This window comes from Dendropsophus ebraccatus, chromosome 9, assembly GCF_027789765.1.
Source record: "Dendropsophus ebraccatus isolate aDenEbr1 chromosome 9, aDenEbr1.pat, whole genome shotgun sequence".
NCBI lineage: Eukaryota > Metazoa > Chordata > Amphibia > Anura > Hylidae > Dendropsophus > Dendropsophus ebraccatus.
In genome coordinates, this window is record NC_091462.1 from 84,161,110 (window position 1) to 84,178,257 (window position 17,148).

Genomic DNA, 17,148 nt, shown 5'->3' on the forward strand with positions numbered 1-17,148 from the left:
GTCAGCCCGGCACATGGGCTAAATCATTAAGGCTCCTGTGCAATGTTCAGACAGGAGAAAATGTTCCAGTGACATTCCTAATGATGAAGATGGTGGGGAGGAGGGATGGAGGGGTGGTGCAAAGTTAGGGCACAGATACTCCCCTTGGGCACGAGGCTGCCAGTTTTAAAGTAGTTTTTTAGGACAATAACTGCATCACCTGCCAAACGGACCCCAGGACAGATCTTGGGTTAAAGCAGCTATCCGAAGGTACAAGTGGTTTCGGGGGGGGGGGGGGGGGGGGGGGGGGGGGTCAGATTGTGGGTACAGAGACACTTTAATTTAAAAGAAATGTTTTCTGCCTCTCTGCCTGTTGTCTATGACAGCTGCTGAGCTGGGCTAAAACTTACAATTAGCGTGGGTTCATACTGAGGAATTCTCGTGGATAATATCCACGGAATTCCGCTGTCTGTCCACGCTCCTTTCCGCCGGTTCTATAGACACCATTCTATGGGCCGGCGTATTCCGCTATCCGCCGGAAGAAGTGACATGTCACTTCTTTCGGCGGATAGCGAAATACACCGGCCCATAGAATGGTGTCTATGGAGCCGTCGGAAAGGCGCTCGCCCGTGCGCGCGGAGAGCCAACGGAATTCCGCAGAGTTTATCCGCCAGAATTCCATAGTGTGAACCCACCCATAGACAGCGAGACATTCAGAGCTCTATGCTCTCATAAACATGTACTGACAACAAGCAGAGAAGCAGAAACAGCGACACCTAGTGGTCAATGTTATAACTTACCAAAAACTTTTTTTTTTTTAAATACAGTGAATGACACATTTGTTGGATATTGAGGCGTCTGTAAAAATATGCAAAGTTGTTACTTTGCTACTGATATAAAGCCAGCATATCTATTAATGTAACCCTTATACTACAAAATGCTGACATCTTTTGTTTTTAAGGGTACAAACACACGCAGCAGATTTGATGGTGCAGATTTGATGCTGTGTTCAGTTATTTAGATCTAATCTGCTGCGTATACGGTGTGTGTGTTTGTACCCTAAGACACATCCCCTCAGATGGAGAGTGTCCTGCAGGTAACTGTGGGACAGAAGAGGAGGTACACTACACAACCACTTTATTTCATCCCAAGAGGAGAAATAGAGCTTACCGTGACCAGGGCTGTTTCTAGTGGTGGGCGGGCCGGCGACCGCACAGGGCGCCAACAGCTAGAGGGTGCTGGTGGCACCCCCCAGACCTCACTCAGCAGCGTGCACGTCTCCTGCCCGCCCCATTATTTGCCCCTCTTCAAGCCCCATCACCTGCGCATATGACCGCTCGCAGCTCCCGCACATTTAGAAAGATTCGCCCTGTAGTTAAAATTACCTAGAAATGGCCCTCACAGTGACTCAAAATATTGGTTGGACGAAATCGCAAGAACCTTTTGGTCAGGGTAGGGATGGGGTGGACACAGAAAGTGAATCCTGACTGAACTAAAATGACAGCTCCCCCTGCCTCCTAATAGTATTCTGTCCCTGGCCTGGTTGTTGATCTGCAGCAGCTAAGCTGTATTATGAGGTTGTGCAGCAGCTAAGGTGTGTTATGATGAGGTTGTGCAGCAGCTGAGTATGATGATGAGGTGTATTAAGAAGTTCTGCAGCAGCTGACTGCAGAACCTCATAATACACCTGACCTGACTGTAGAACCTCATAATACACCTGACCCGACTGTAGAACCTCATAATACACCTCAGCTGATTCTTAACATCATTATGAGCCCCTGGGCAGAGCTGTGAACTGGGCTCCCCCCTCCCTTACCCAAAACCCTCAACTTTGTGACCCTTCCTGCTTTCCCAGCCACATCCGAAGCCACCCTACTCCTTTTCCCAGGGTCCATTTACACAGAAAAATTATCTGACAAAGATTTGAAGCCAAAGCCAGGTATAGATTTGACCTGTTCCCTGTTTATTGTTTGTTTCTGGCTTTGGCTTCAAACCTTTGGCAGATAATCTTTCTGTGTAAATGGACCCTTAGCCATATAACAGCCAGAATAATATAAGTGAGTAGTTATGTGGTAGGTATATAGGTGGGGTAGATGGGTATATAGGTAGGTAAATAGGTATATAATCCATAATAGTTATATAATATATGTTGCCCACTTATATTTTATCACTATTATGTTATAGACTATATACCAACCTACCTATCTGATTCATCTATATACCTACGGTAGGTATTTAGTTAGTAGGGTTGAAAAAAGACACATGTCCATCAAGTTCAACCAAGGAGGGGATAGATGGAGAGAAGGGGGAGGTAGGTGGGTAAATTGCCTATAATATAATAGTTATATAATATATGTGGGTAACACATATGGCAATCATATGGCCTATATACCCACCTACCTCCAATAAACTCCACAGATATACTCAGGGCCGGATTAAGGTTGGTGGAGGCCCCGGGCGACAATTTTGTTTGGGGCCTCTCATTCCCCCCACCCACACTCACACAAAAAAAACCAACTATACAGCCATCCATACAAATGGCTGCCTTACTGTAGGGGATTTATAATGTTTATGAACATTATACGCGGCTGTGACACCGAGCTCTTCATGAATTGTAGTGAAAATGTTTGTAGATGTTAATTTTTTTCAAATTCAGTGTTGAAAACTGTCAGTTTTCATTTAATTTCATGCGGGGCCCCTCTCTGCCTATTATCAGTGTGATGCGGGGTCCCCCCTCTCTGCCTATTATCAGTGTGAGATCAGTGGTCCAAAGTCAATTTTATTTTTAAATCATAATTTTGTGTTTTTACTTTGATGCCCATTTTTATGCCAACCGTGGGGTCCTTTTGGCCCTATTTATCACCAATCCCCTCAGGGCAGCTCACTTACAAGCAGGTTATGAATATTATACTAATATTATATAATTTACTAATAATATATAATATTATACTAATATTATATAATTTTCTGTAGGAAGAATGGCTAAAACAGGAAAAATAAAAATCCTCTGAATAAGAAACTGCTGAATAAGAAACCAACTTCAGCCTGGTTAATCTAGATGCTATATAACAGCAACATGGCAGCCACTATGTGGTAATGGGGACAGAGGCTATTTGTCCAGCAGTACAGCAATACTGTGCACTGTGCCACTGAAGGGGTATTGGGTCTTACCGCAAAATGTGGGCAATGTTGTGGATACTGGGGGGGGGGGGGAGATGGCATTAAGGGGGCAATGTGGAGAGTAGCAGAGCTGTATGTGTGTGAGCATTAATAAAGGATATGTATGTGTAACAGGCAGGTGTGTGTGTGTAACAGGCAGTGCTGGGGTGTTTGTGTGTACATTGAAGGGCTGGTTACCTGCTCATATGGACACGAGCTCCTCTCCATACACATCCCCTCCGACAGCTTGCATAGTCTGGCTCCTCCCTCATCACATGGGCCTGACATCACCACAGGTCCTTTAGCTCACACTGGGTTTCCCATCCTGCAGCTGCCCTGGTGTCCTGTCTCTCAGCCATATCACAGTCCTCACAGGGAGAGGCAGGGGTCACAGGACACACAGGACATGGCTGCAGCCATGGTTAGCAGCAAACAGTGCTGATACACAACACTCTGTGTGAGGTTGTGTATCCTCTACTGTTTGCTTTTTTTTCACAAACCCCACTTCCAGGTTTGGGCTGGTGGAGGCCCACCAGGGGTGGAGGCCCCTAGGCAAGTGCCCCTGGTGCCCTCCCTTTAATCCGGCCCTGGATATACTATATGTAGTGTTCCGCTGTGTGTCTTTGTTCTTTACACACCCAGGTAAAAGTGTTTCTGTCAGGCGTCGTCCTGGCCACCATGTGGCAGAGTTTGTTCCTTCAGGTGCAGCATGTGGTAAAAAAGCTCCACACAATAGACTACCACACTTAGCTGAAATTGTGGGAAAATGCATCAAATGGCATAGAAACCAAGTGTGACCACAGCCTTATAGTGCGTTTACATAGACAGATTTATCTGACAGATCTTTGAAGCCAAAGCCAGGAACAGACTCGAAACAGAAAACAGGTAATAAAGGTAAGACTGAGATTTCTCCTTTTTTCAAATCCATTCCTGGCTTTGGCTTCAAAAATCTGTCAGATAAATCTCTCTGTGTAAAGGCACCCTTAGTGTTCAAGTGTACCAGGTACCATAATTAGGAAATTGTGGTCAATGAACCTGTGGTGGAATAAACATCGAACCTAAATTAGATCATGTACATCAGAATTAAAAGTGTTTGACTAAATTATCAAGTTAAAGCGTAGCTGTCATGTTTTTTTTTATTGCAGAAATCAGTAGTATAAGCGATTTTAAGAAACTGTAATAGGTTTCATCAGCCAAAAAAGCCTCCTTCTGTACTCAAGAAGCAATCTCCCAGCCTCCCCCCCTGACTTCTTATCTGTGCATTATCAGGCAAACACGTCTTCATTACAGAGAAGCCAGTGAAGACGGGCTCTGCTCTCTCCATTCTATCCTTATGGAGGGGGGAGGGGCCGAGGGAGATGAGGGAGCAGGAAGAGGTGACATGAAGGTCAGCTGTTTGTAGACTCTCTGGGCACCTAAAACGCTAAATTCAGGTGTCAGAAAGGTCAGTGCTTATCTATGAACTCACTGAGAGAAGATTGCAGAGTGTTGTGCTGTGCAGGACTGCTCCGTGCTCAGTCACTCCTAACAGCCCCTCCCCTCTCCATAGCCACATAATGGAGACAGAAATCCTGCTTCATCTGATGTGAGGGGGGAGGCTGGGAGATTGCTTTTTCAGTACAGAAGGAAACTCTTTTAGTACATAAAACCTATTACAGAGTTTCTTAAAATCGCTTGTACTGTTGATATTTAATGTTTTCAGAAAAATGGTCCTGAAATGACAGTTACGCTTTAACCCTTGAATACACATTCCACGTATGCTTTTGCACTTTTAATTTACTTCAACCAATGGAAAGTTCTGCTGCAAATGTAAACCAATATTTGCAACAAACCTTCTACCCAAATACATCTTTGGATTAGCTGGTAGGGCTAAGGCTTTATACTTACTCCTGCCCAATGCCTTGCAATGTTTGGTCATGTAGAATATGGCCTGTCCACTGGATAGGTCATCAATATCTGATCTTGGCACTTCTACCGATTAGCTGTTATACAGAACCACAGCTCCGGCATACAGACAATATGGGGGGGATTTATGAAAACTGACGTACTTGTATGCCGGTCTTAATTTAGGCCACGCCCTCCTTTCCCTGGCCGAATTCACTCTTAGAATTCACTCTTATGGTGTGTTTACACAGAAAAATTATCTAACAGATTATCTGCTAAAGATTTGAAGCCAAAGCCAGGAATGGATTTGAAAAGAGGAGAAATCTCAGGTTTTCCTTTATGACCTGATCCCTGTTTATAGTCTGTTTCTGGCTTTGGCTTCAAATCTTTGGCAGAAAATCTGTCAGATAATCTTTCTGTGTAAATGGACCCCCAGTGAATCCGGATGGCCAGGCACCCGAACCTGCACCTGTCGTAGCAAATGTACACCTGCTTCCAGCAGCTGTAAATCATGATAAATGTGGTGTGGGAGGAGGCCACACTTCCTCCAAGCACCCCCCTGAGCTTCCCCTAAACGCCCATCTGCGCCTTCTCCCTGGCGTACAGGACCTTTCATAAATATCCCCCTAAATGTCCAGAAACTGCTCAATGTGTAGGGGTGGCACTGGGTCACTGCAACTCAGTTCCTATTCACTTCAACAGAAGTTGTGGTGCAGTAACCCAGTGTCACCACCACAAAATGAATGGAGCCCACTGCTTCAGGACATTCATTATGTATGTGCCAAAGCCGCAGGTCTGCCGGGTGTTGGCACCCCATCGATCAGACATTGATAGCTCATAATACAGATAGGCCATCAATGTTAAATGCCTGGAAAACCCCCTTAAAAGCTGTGACTGTTCCATCATCCAGCCAAAGTCATCACTGTTCTGTGTATTGACTTGGCTAAATTCTCGCAGAACAATTATTGTGATTATGTGGAGATAGTTTGCAGTCTGGGGGTAAATCTCAATAATAAGATTTTAGGGATTTGTCTATGCATTAGAGGTTGTCCCTGGCACTTTAACATATAACGTACATTGCCTTTCCATATGCCAACCTACATATTGCTAGATGAATGAATGCTCTCCTGAAGAATAATGCTCAGCCATTTCTAAAATATAGTTGTAAAATATCCACTTAAAGGTCTCAGCACCTGCAATCTGTTTGTTTATGGACGTGACCAATGCTGCACTTAGCACTTTGTAGTGGATTCTGCAATGAGAAACATTTAACATATTGTCAAGCCTTCCAGTAGAGGTGAAAAGTCCAATATCAAAGTTGAAAGTCAGATTATCATAGCGATGACAGCTTTACAGCGTCAGCCACATTCACAGGCAACTTACATGTCAGGATGAAGCCATTGCACTTGTTACTGTATTTTAGCTTAACCCCCCGCCGCCTTCACATACACAGCGTGTATCACTTTAAAAATAGACTCCCTTGAAGTGATCATTATAATGGCTGAAGAATGTGCCAGTTGTCTGCCCATTTGTTTACAATACCAGTGACCCGGCTGCCAAGCATCAAACACATTCACAATATAAGTTGAAGATTACCTGGATTGCGAAAAAGATTTACAAAGCCCACTTTGATGTGACTGTATCTATTACACCAGATGTATCGGGAGGCGATAGTTTGTATGGTACAAAGGAGCGTACCCTTTTATGTTTTATATAGGTACAAAGGGGCTGGGCAGTAATACTTTCATCTATCTCATGATTTCAAATGTGTTTATATAGACATAGTTCCATTAAAGATCTTAATAGTAGGGATAGAGACATTATTTTAAGGGTATGTCCACCTTTGAACATCCTGTAGCGTTTACATATAGATATCAGTACATTGGAGTAGCATTGTAAGTACGTTTCATTATTTATTCTGTTGTCTTCCAGTTACTGCCTGTATTATTGTCAGTAGTAGAAGTTCCATAGAATGTGAAAGATTCTTGTTTAATGTATACAGGTTAGCAGCAGATAACAGGCAGGATGTTTCGGCTCTCCCAGGCCTTTCTCAGTGCTGGGTGCAAGTAGGTGATGCACTTGACATGACTGACTCCTAGTAGTGAAAGTTCTGGTTCGGCACTAATGGTACTATTACACGGAACGACAATCGTCCGATTATCGCTCCGTGTAATAAATACGATCAGCTAATGACAACGATTATCAGCTGATCGTTAATATAGGTTTGAACCTATAATTGTTTGACGCCAACCGTGCATCGCTATGTGTAATAGCGGTGCATGGCCAACAATATACATTACCTATCCAGGCTGCAGGGCTCCTGTTGCGGTCTTCTCCCCAGGTCCCGTGCGCTCTAGCTTCAGAGCTGCCTTTCTGAGCTGACAGGATGCTCAGCCAATCACAGGCCGGGACAGCCACAGCCAGTGATTGGCTGAGCGGCCTGTCAACTGAGACAGGCCGCTCTGAAGCTAGAGCGCACGGGACCTGGGGAGAAGACCGCAACAGGAGCCCTGCAGCCTGGATAGGTAATGTATAAAGTTAAGCAAGGGCTGCAAGGACATCGGTAACAATGTCCCTGCAGCTCTTGTTAAACAATAATCGGACCATGTAATAGGCCCAGTAAGCTAGCGCTGATCTAGCAGATCGGCACTCATTTACAGTTATTATCGGGCCCCCATCTAACGGTGTAATAACACCCTAAGCCAAACAATCAGCATTTGAATCCCACTTCCTGGAGAAGGTGGATGCAGCCCTACGACTGCATGGATAACATGGATACAGCCATAGGCTAGACTGAGATTGTTAGGAAAAGAGCACGATAGTCCACTTCAATTTTCGTTCATCTGCAATCTCCATCCATTATATTGGACAGACTCAATTATAAGTCTATGGAACCTCTCCAGAGCAGCTGGATGGAGATTGCGGCCAGCTGGGAAGTGAAGTGCCCCACCACATACTTTTCCTGGCTATGTTTAGACATCTGTTAAAGTCTGAATACCCAGACCTTGAATGACTAGGACACTTTAAAGTTATTCTGGATGTTATTCAAAAAGTCAAGGCAAGTTTTAGATAATTTGGCCAACAAAGTCTCAAGTAGTGTCCACCCCCTTCAAATAATGCTGACAATATTAATACTGTTACTGAGCAAAACACACTATACACAGGAAGCTTTCACTAGTATGTAGTTTACTCCATTAAGTAGGTGTTCTCAGTTTGTAGGTTAACCCAGTTAACCCCTTCAGTAGGTATTTCCCCTAGTAGGCAGGTGCCCCCCAATAGGTAGTTTTCCCCAATATGTAGTTGCTTCTCCCTAGTATATAGGTGCCTCACTTGGTAGTTCTGCCAGTATATAGGTTTTCTAGTAGGTAGTTTCCCAAATATATTATCCTATAGTAGGTAGAGACTCCACCATAAATGGTCACTGTCATTAAAAAAAAAACTTTTGACAAGAAAGTTCAGACCACGATTGATTGAATGCGCCAGGAGATGTCGGTGCGCGGAGCTTCTACTCCTGTGTATGTTCCCCAACTGGTTGGCCCCATAGACTTGAATAATGCAGCCGTCTAGGTCACATAACACAAAGCCTGGAAAGAGGCCGACCAATTACAATTTTTCATAACAAGTACTCTTTAACTTTAAAACAAAAACAAAACATCTTCTCTCAGCTCTCTCTATCACTGGCATCTTCTCTTTCCTACTTCTAGGTTGTAGAAAACTTAATTCCTTCTGCCACAAAAAGCCAGAAACCTCTCCTTGGGATGTACACATGCACAATAACATCACCCATCAGGCACCTCTGCAAGAGACATTCCTGGCTTCTGGTGGCCGCATGTTTGAAGCTGCCGCCTAGAAGACTGAGTGACAGAGCAAGGAGCCAGTGGCACCAAACAATAAAAGCATTTTTCTACATTCTGGAATTACAGGCGGAAATATGAAAAGTACCACATGTCTCCTTGACCTAATAGCTACCTAACAGTGTCAGCAGTTTGGAACATGAATTTCACATTCAGTAAGAGACCGGCCATTCCGTGACCCCAGCCGGGTCACGAAACGGCCAGTTTCTGCCCGGATCATACCGCCCAGTACTTAAGTACCGTCCGGATTATCTTTCCGGCCGAAGGGGTCTGATGCGGGCGCATCAGCGCGCCCTCATCAGAACCTCACACAGCACACAATGAAGCAAGCGGCCGGAGCCGCTCGCTTCATTGTGTGAACTCACAGGTCTTTCTGCGGCCGCAATTCACTGAATTGCACCCACAGAAAACTGACATGTCAGTTATTTGCGGCCCTGTACGAGATCCCGGCCGGAGCGTATACGATGTGTATACGCTCCGGCCGGGATCCCACAGAAGATAATGCTATGTCCACACCTCACAAAGTACGGCCGTTGTTGCCGATGGCCTAAGGCTACATTCCCACAATGTAAAAATAAGGGCAAATAACGAAACTTAATGGAATAAGTGTAGAATGGGGGGGGGGGGGGGCATCCAGACCTTCATTAGGGTAGAACTTCATTAGGGTGAACCACAGATCTCTCTTGACGCCTTATCTGATTATTCCACTGGCAAATGAAGGGGGGGAAAGGGAGGGAACCGGGACGGGGGAGGGGGGGGCTGCAGATGAACCATCTTCCACTTGTGCTGAAGGGTACATGAGCAAGTAAGGACTAGAGATTGGGGTGTATCCATCTGGAGTTTGTTCAAGGATCCATGTGGTGAGCTTACAGCATTCTTTAGTGCAAGTTTTAACGTGTTGAGGGAGAAGTTCAATTTTAAGGGACAAAACTGAAAAAAAATTTCCAGTGCGTTGTTGTTGTTTTTTATTTTTTTCATCACCTCTATATGCAGTAGGTGTTTATGTTTTGTGATTTGACCTTTATAGTTATGTTGTGAGGGGAGGAGTATGGTGTAATGATTTTGGCAAGACTCTAAAACGCGGTGATTGAGACCCTGGGCTCCAATTCATTTGTCACTTTTAAGAACTCCTGGTAAATGCCAACAGCTGCATTCTGTCAGGATCCCGTGAGCGGAGGCTGTATTAATGGCTTTCAGACAGTCACGCAGATGCTGATGGTAAACTCCTACAAATGGCATTGACATTGCTGCAGGTTGATGACTTCTTGTTCTCAGGAAAACAAAATTGGGGAAGAAAAGTTATTTTTTTTTAAAGTGTACCTATCATTTCAACAAACTTCTGACATGTTATAGCCACATGTCGGAAGTTTGTATTGGTAGGGGTCCAGGTGCTGAGACCCTCCTCGGATCACTAGAACGATCTCACTGCTAAAGTAATGGTGGACGAGATTATAACGGACGCCCATAGAACTTCCGGTAGACTTCCTTGCCAGAAGTTCCATAGACTCCATTATAAGTCTATTTACTGCTACTTTAGCAGTGAAAGCGGAGATGAAGGGGCAGAGTGTGTGTTGCTAAGTGTTTCTGCCCCTTCATTCTAGCAATTGGCAGGGGTCTCAGCACCTGGAACCCTTCTAAAGCAAACTTCTGACATGTGGCTATAAGATCTCTGTGGCTATAACATATCGGAGTATTCACATGTTTTGTGACTACAGTCTGTGCACAGAAGATGTGATACGAACTGGAATGTACATTTACATGTTTCGGAGCTCCCGGCATCATCTTGAGTTATGATGCCATGAGCGCTGAACTCTGTTCCGTAGCACATTGTCCGTATTTACGGACTGTGCACGCAAGATGTGAATGCCCCCTTAGTGTATGTTCACACTGAGGAATAGGTGAGTATTCAATGAGGAATTCAAGAGGAAAGTTTTCTGCTTGAAATTCCTCACCTATTCATCTCTGGCAGAATTTGAGTAGAATGTCAAGCAGAATTCAGTATATAGTTGCCATTTGAGGCTATATATATATATTATATATATATATATATATATACTAAAAACCAAGGGTACTCGGTATGTTCGTCAATCCCACATCCAAGAGAATTGTTGTACAGAATCGTTAGATCACGGCAGATTCAGTAAGAGGTGAAGCTAACCCCACAACTGCTGTGTTCCACAGACTTCAGATCCTGATACTAAAGCTACACTATATACATTATAAAGGACACACCACGATAGCGCTGCTATCTTTAATATAGCACTGTATATACACATGCACTACCACATTATTAATAGACCATGAATAAAAGTTAAGTTTTATCCCATTGGGGAAATAAAGGTATTTCTTTTGTTCTACGGCAAAAATATAATACTATTTATCACGCTCTCAAAAGAATTTATCTAGACAAATTTTTTTCAAAAAATGGTCCTCCGTAATTTTTTCAGAGGATCTGACCCAACAAATATTGAGAGGATCTCAACTAGTGCATTCTGCCACTCCCAATGTGGTTCTACGTGAAATACATTTCCGCTTTATACACAAGGCTATATATGCCTTTAATATTCCTTTTTCCAACTCCCACACTTCTCACATAAACAGTTGCCCGAAATGTTCACTTCCTAAAGCAGACTTGTTTCACTGTGCCTGGGCCTACACGCGAGTGTGCGGCTCTATCTTTTGTCCACTTGGGGCCATGCCATACCACTTCTCCCTCTTAGTTATCTTTTCCATTTTATTGATATAGACTCTACTACTCTCTCTCCTAAATTACTTGCTTCTAAAGGAATTCATTTAACTCTATTAGTTTCCCTGAAATGTTTATTAAGACACTGGATACTGGATACTCTACCAGACATTTCTGAGGTAATCTCCGCTCTGAAGGAGATCTTTCATTGGGAACTTTTGGATGTATTGCGCACCAAAGAAAAATCAACAAAAACATTTATGTCCAAATGGACACAATTTCTAATTCATGATTTTACTATAGAAGAGAGATGGTGCGTTTACACAGACAGATTTATCTGACAGATCTTTGAAGCCCAAACCAGGAACAGACCATAAACAGGGATCAGGTCATAAAGGAAAGACTGGGATCTATCCTCTTTTCAAATCCATTCCTGGCTTTGGCTTCCAAAATCTGTCAGATAAATCTGCCTGTGTAAACGCACCAAGAGACTCTGTCATTAATCAATTTAAGGACACTGATTGGTATTGCATGGCCGCCCAAAAGGGAACTCTGGGAGCACTCCAAATATCTTAAGCTTTTCCCTTTCTCTGTTAAAGACAATTCTCTCCATTCTATTGGTAGCATATTTGAATATTTGACATCTATACCATATTTTAAGGTGATATTATAAATTACTGTTTTTCTACTTATGTTTTTGGTAAGACTATGTTGTATTGTATATGATAATATGTCTTTTAAGGTTATTACAAAGGCTCATCGTATCTGTATGATATTGTAGACATACAATCCTTTGTTGCCTGTGAGCGACTTTCTTTTTGAATATGTAATGAATTTTCAATATGTATGTTCAAATATTACATAAGCCACTAATAAAATATCGTTAAAAAAAAAAATATATATATAATACTACCAAGACAATACCTCCCAATAGGTGAAGGATCAATATCCTCATCGTGTGAAAGAAGAAGCAGAAAGTCCATTATATTTTTTTTACGGGTGGAATTTCGGGCGGATCTGCCTGAAATTCTGTGCATATTACTCAGTGTGAACATATCCTTACACTCAGGAACTATGTCAGGTTATCCAGACGTGGATTAGCTCCTCTATTTACATGGGGCTAATCTGCAACCAAGACTGCAGATTAGAGCCGGTTAACACTGAGCAAACACGGAGAGCTCCGCAGCGGAATCCCGCCATGCTCAGTGTGCTGCTTTGAGTGAATAGGAGAGCACGCGCCTGTCCGCTCCCTCTCCGCTCAAAGAATGAACATGTTCACTCTTTGAGCGGAGAGCGGCAGCAGCGGACAGGCGCGTGCTCTCCCATTCACTCAAAGTAGCACACTGAGCACGGCGGGAATTGCGCCATGTTTGCTTAGTGTGAACCGGCCCTTAAAGTGAAAATCCACACTGAATCCACACTGAAGAATCTGACTGCATTCCCTCACATTTCTGACTTAAAAAAATGTATCATCCTTTAAAAAAATAAAAACTATCATCTTTACTGGGCCCTAATACAATGTTATATGGGGATGTTGTACAGGTGCAAAATACTGATACATGGATTTAGCGAGATCATGCAGTACTGTACTGTACTATAGAGAGGCACTACTACATAGCCTACATGCACTTCAATAATTTAAAACATGCCTATGTGCATAAGAAATAACACTATTTCTAGCAGTTACATGACTTGTACATAATATAGCATGTTTCACAAGAATTCTGCTGTGCTTTCTCTCTCTCTCTAGGGCGAGGGGTGGGTGGGGGATAATCGGGTTGTAAAAGTGATGTACTGTCATAAGGAATAGGCTGGTATGGGAATTTTGAATATTATATAAAGTATTAGATTATGGGTGGATGGAAAGAAAAAAAAAAAAAAGATACAATACATAATACCACCATACCATGACTGCTATTCATCACTACTACAGACTATATAGATCCTATATAGAAGATAACCAGGCTGCTCCCCTTTTATTGAAGCCACAACCTAAAGTTGCGCCCATTTTGTCATACGGAGACGGATACTACGGATACATAGTATAAGTAACATTACCAATTGTAAACCTGTGTATTTTATCATCTGCAGCTGCAGATTTAGCTTTAGCCCAGCAGTGTTATTGCTTATGGATGAGTTTTAGCCTTGGGGTGACTCCTTTGTTCTTCCTTTAGTAAGATAGTTCATGATTTGGATGCTTAGAGAATCGCTGCAACACTGCATCAAGATACAGTGGGAACGTGTTGTAGGTTACATTTTTAAAATCCACCCTAAGCCCCCTTTGGCTTTTCTAAGTATCGTATATGTTGACCTATGTGTTTTAAACCCTGCCAAAAAACGACATTCTTCCAATGTCACTGTGCTCAGATATGTCGCTCCTGTGTTAAAGCATCAACTGGGCCGTACGCTTATGTCGGGCAATCTTACTGCAGCTGTTCTCCAGCTAATACTCTTGACTTCACTCAGTCCCTTAAAGTATTGATTTCCAAACCAAACTCTGTTTTCCATTGTTCAGATACAATACACTTGTCACATTTATAGTAAACAGAGGAACATCATAAAAATTCTTAAGATTTAAAGTATTCATTTACACCTGAATCACAAATACAAAGCTTATGGGTGGTTTTATACTCGAAAAATAAATAGCATGGTTCTTAAAGGGGTACATCTGAAAAAAAAAAAAAAAAAAATGGTGAAAGTTATATAGATTTGTAAATGGCTTCTATTTAAAAGGTGTTGTCCAGCGCAAATATTTTTCTTTCAAAATCTATATCAAATCTATATCACTTTCTGACACTAGTTAATTTGAAAGAAAAAAGATTTTCGCTGGATAACCCCTTTAAAAAGCTGAAGTCTTCAGTACTTGTTAGCTGCTTTCCAGTATTCTTTCCAGTCTGACACTGTGTTCTCTGCCGCCACCTCTTTCTGTTTCAGGAACTGTCCAGAGCAGCAGCAAATCCCCATAGAAAACCTCTCCTGCTCTGGACAGTTCCTGACACAGACAGAGGTGGCAGCAGAGAGCACAGTGTCAGACTGGAAAGAATACAGTGATAGGCTGACCATACACTTTAGAAAGCTGTCAGATTAACTCTCCCAATCCTCCTATACCCATGTACAGTTGACTTGGCCAAGCTTCAAAGAGGTAATAAAGCCAATGCCTGACTCCTTTGGTAGTGGCTTATCTTACCTCAGAACATAAGGATTTGCACTGTATGTACAGTAGAAATACGACTGACCAAACCTTTTTCCAACAGCAGACATTGTGTGAGACTCGAGATCCCCATAACAATGACATGGTAAAGGGGTACCACAGAGTAAAAAATAAATAAATATATCTACTGCTTTTAGAAAGTTACTGTTTACAGATTTGTAAATAAAAACAGGGAGCAGAAAATCATACAACACATACATCAGATGGTATACAAGGCAGAAAAAGTAGATATGGTATGTTCTATATACTGATACATATTTCTTCTTTATTTCTTTTTATGGTTAACTGATATTGCACTTAGCTTGCACTTTAGTCTGCACTTGCAGCATTGTATACTTAGCATTATTATCTTTAAGTACACTTTTTATTTGTGTGCACATTCTGCACCTCTGTGGGTCAAGTGATATACCATCATTTGTTCAGTATATAGAACATACCATATCTACTTTTTCTGCCTTGTATACCATCTGATGTATGTGTTGTATGATTTTCTGCTCCCTGTTTTTAATATGTTTTTAAAATATATTTTCTGTATGTAACAATAAAGTATTTTTTGATAAATTTAGTATTTTGTCCAGCATCTTTTAGTTGTAGGTCATATGTATTGTTCTGATGCATAGGGATATTGGTTATTAGAGGTCCTATTTTGGCTAATTAGATTTGTAAATAAATAAAACTTTTTTTTTTTTTTAAAAGTGCTTCCAGTACTTATCCCTGCAGGAAGTGGTGTATTTTTCCCAGTCTGACACAGTTCTCTCTGCTGCCACCTCTGTCCGTGACTGGAACTATCCAGAGCAGTACCAAATCCCCATAGAAAACTTACTGTTCATTTCTTTCTTTCTTTCTTTTTTATTTTATATCAATTTTATTAGATTTTCACATAGCATAGATTGTAGAACCCTGGTACTATAATTACATTAAAGCAACTGTATCTCCGACCAATTCTTTCTTGCCAAACAAGGGAGTAAAAGCAAGAAAAGAATATTAAAAGTTAAGAATTTACTTAACCACATTCAATGAAAGAGGAACATCCCTTTAGAAAAAAACGTGACTGCTCTGGACAGTTCCTGTTACAGACAGAGATGGGAAATGCCCATAGCAAAGTGATGTCCCAATGCAGGGATTAGGTTCACAGCGATAACACTCTATAGACAAGAAACATTGTGAAGTCATAGAAAAAGGTTAGTGCACACAGTGATGTTACACTATAAAAAATTTATTGCACACAATGACACTGGGGTATAGGAGTAACTTACAAAGTGATCCCATTAAACAGTATACCCCTGGTTAAAGGAGAATTCCTTTCTGTCTGGGGATGAGGGGAACATAACAAAGAAGGTATATTTATCCATCCCGGTGCCCGCGCAGCGCCGCGACCTGCTCCCTGACCCCGCTGACAGTCTGCAGATATCCCCTGCAGCTATCTCACTACCTCACAGCTGGGAGAAAACGATATCCGGGGGAGTACGGGAGCCCATTAATGTGGAGCAGGCTGGGCACGAGGTACGGTAAGTATACGTTCTTTGTTATTTTCCCACCACCCCCTGCCTAATATAAATTTTCAAATGTCCCTGATAATTATAGGTATAACATCACTAAAGGAACGGATGGTGTATTGCTGATATTATATTATTGTTCAACTAGTGGGGCTCTGACAGTGGTAAAAGAAGCGCACCATGCCACTTAAGCTGGCCAGGTATGTTAGATAAAATGGTCCAAATCCATTGGTTTTGATGCCGACTTTCTAATGTATATGGGGGGCTCCCAACTCTCCCCATTGACAACTATCACAGGAGATGAGTTATCAAGGATCAGGCAGTTGGATTTCAACTGCCTTCTCCTTCTGTTCTCATATATATTCACAAAAAGTTAGGGATATTTGGCTTGTGGGTGAAATTTCAGGATGAACCTAAAATGCACCCTAACCTTTACGTGTGAACTAAAGGTGACCTTCTCTAAACATTTGAACGTCTGTGTCTACTAACAATCTTTCAGTATTTATTGCACAACTAGCTGTTCTCTTACAAGAAGCTTGTTAGATGGTGCTTGGTGGTGATGTTATAGTGTGGGCAAGTGTGTTTAGTGGTGGTGTTACAGTGTGGCAGGTGTGCCTAGTAGTGGTGCTGTTAGTGTGTGGGCAGGTGTGCCTTGTGGTGGTGCTGTTAGTGTGGGGACAGGTGTGCCTAGTGGTGGTGCTGTTAGTGTGTGGGCAGGTGTGCCTAGTAGTATTGCTGTTAGTGTGTGGCAGGTGTGCCTAGTGGTGGTGCTGTTAGTGTGTGGACAGGTATGTCTAGTCAATACAAACCTGCCCTACACTTTGTGAATGATACAATGATAGCCCATACTACATGAATAACATCATTAATCCAATCATT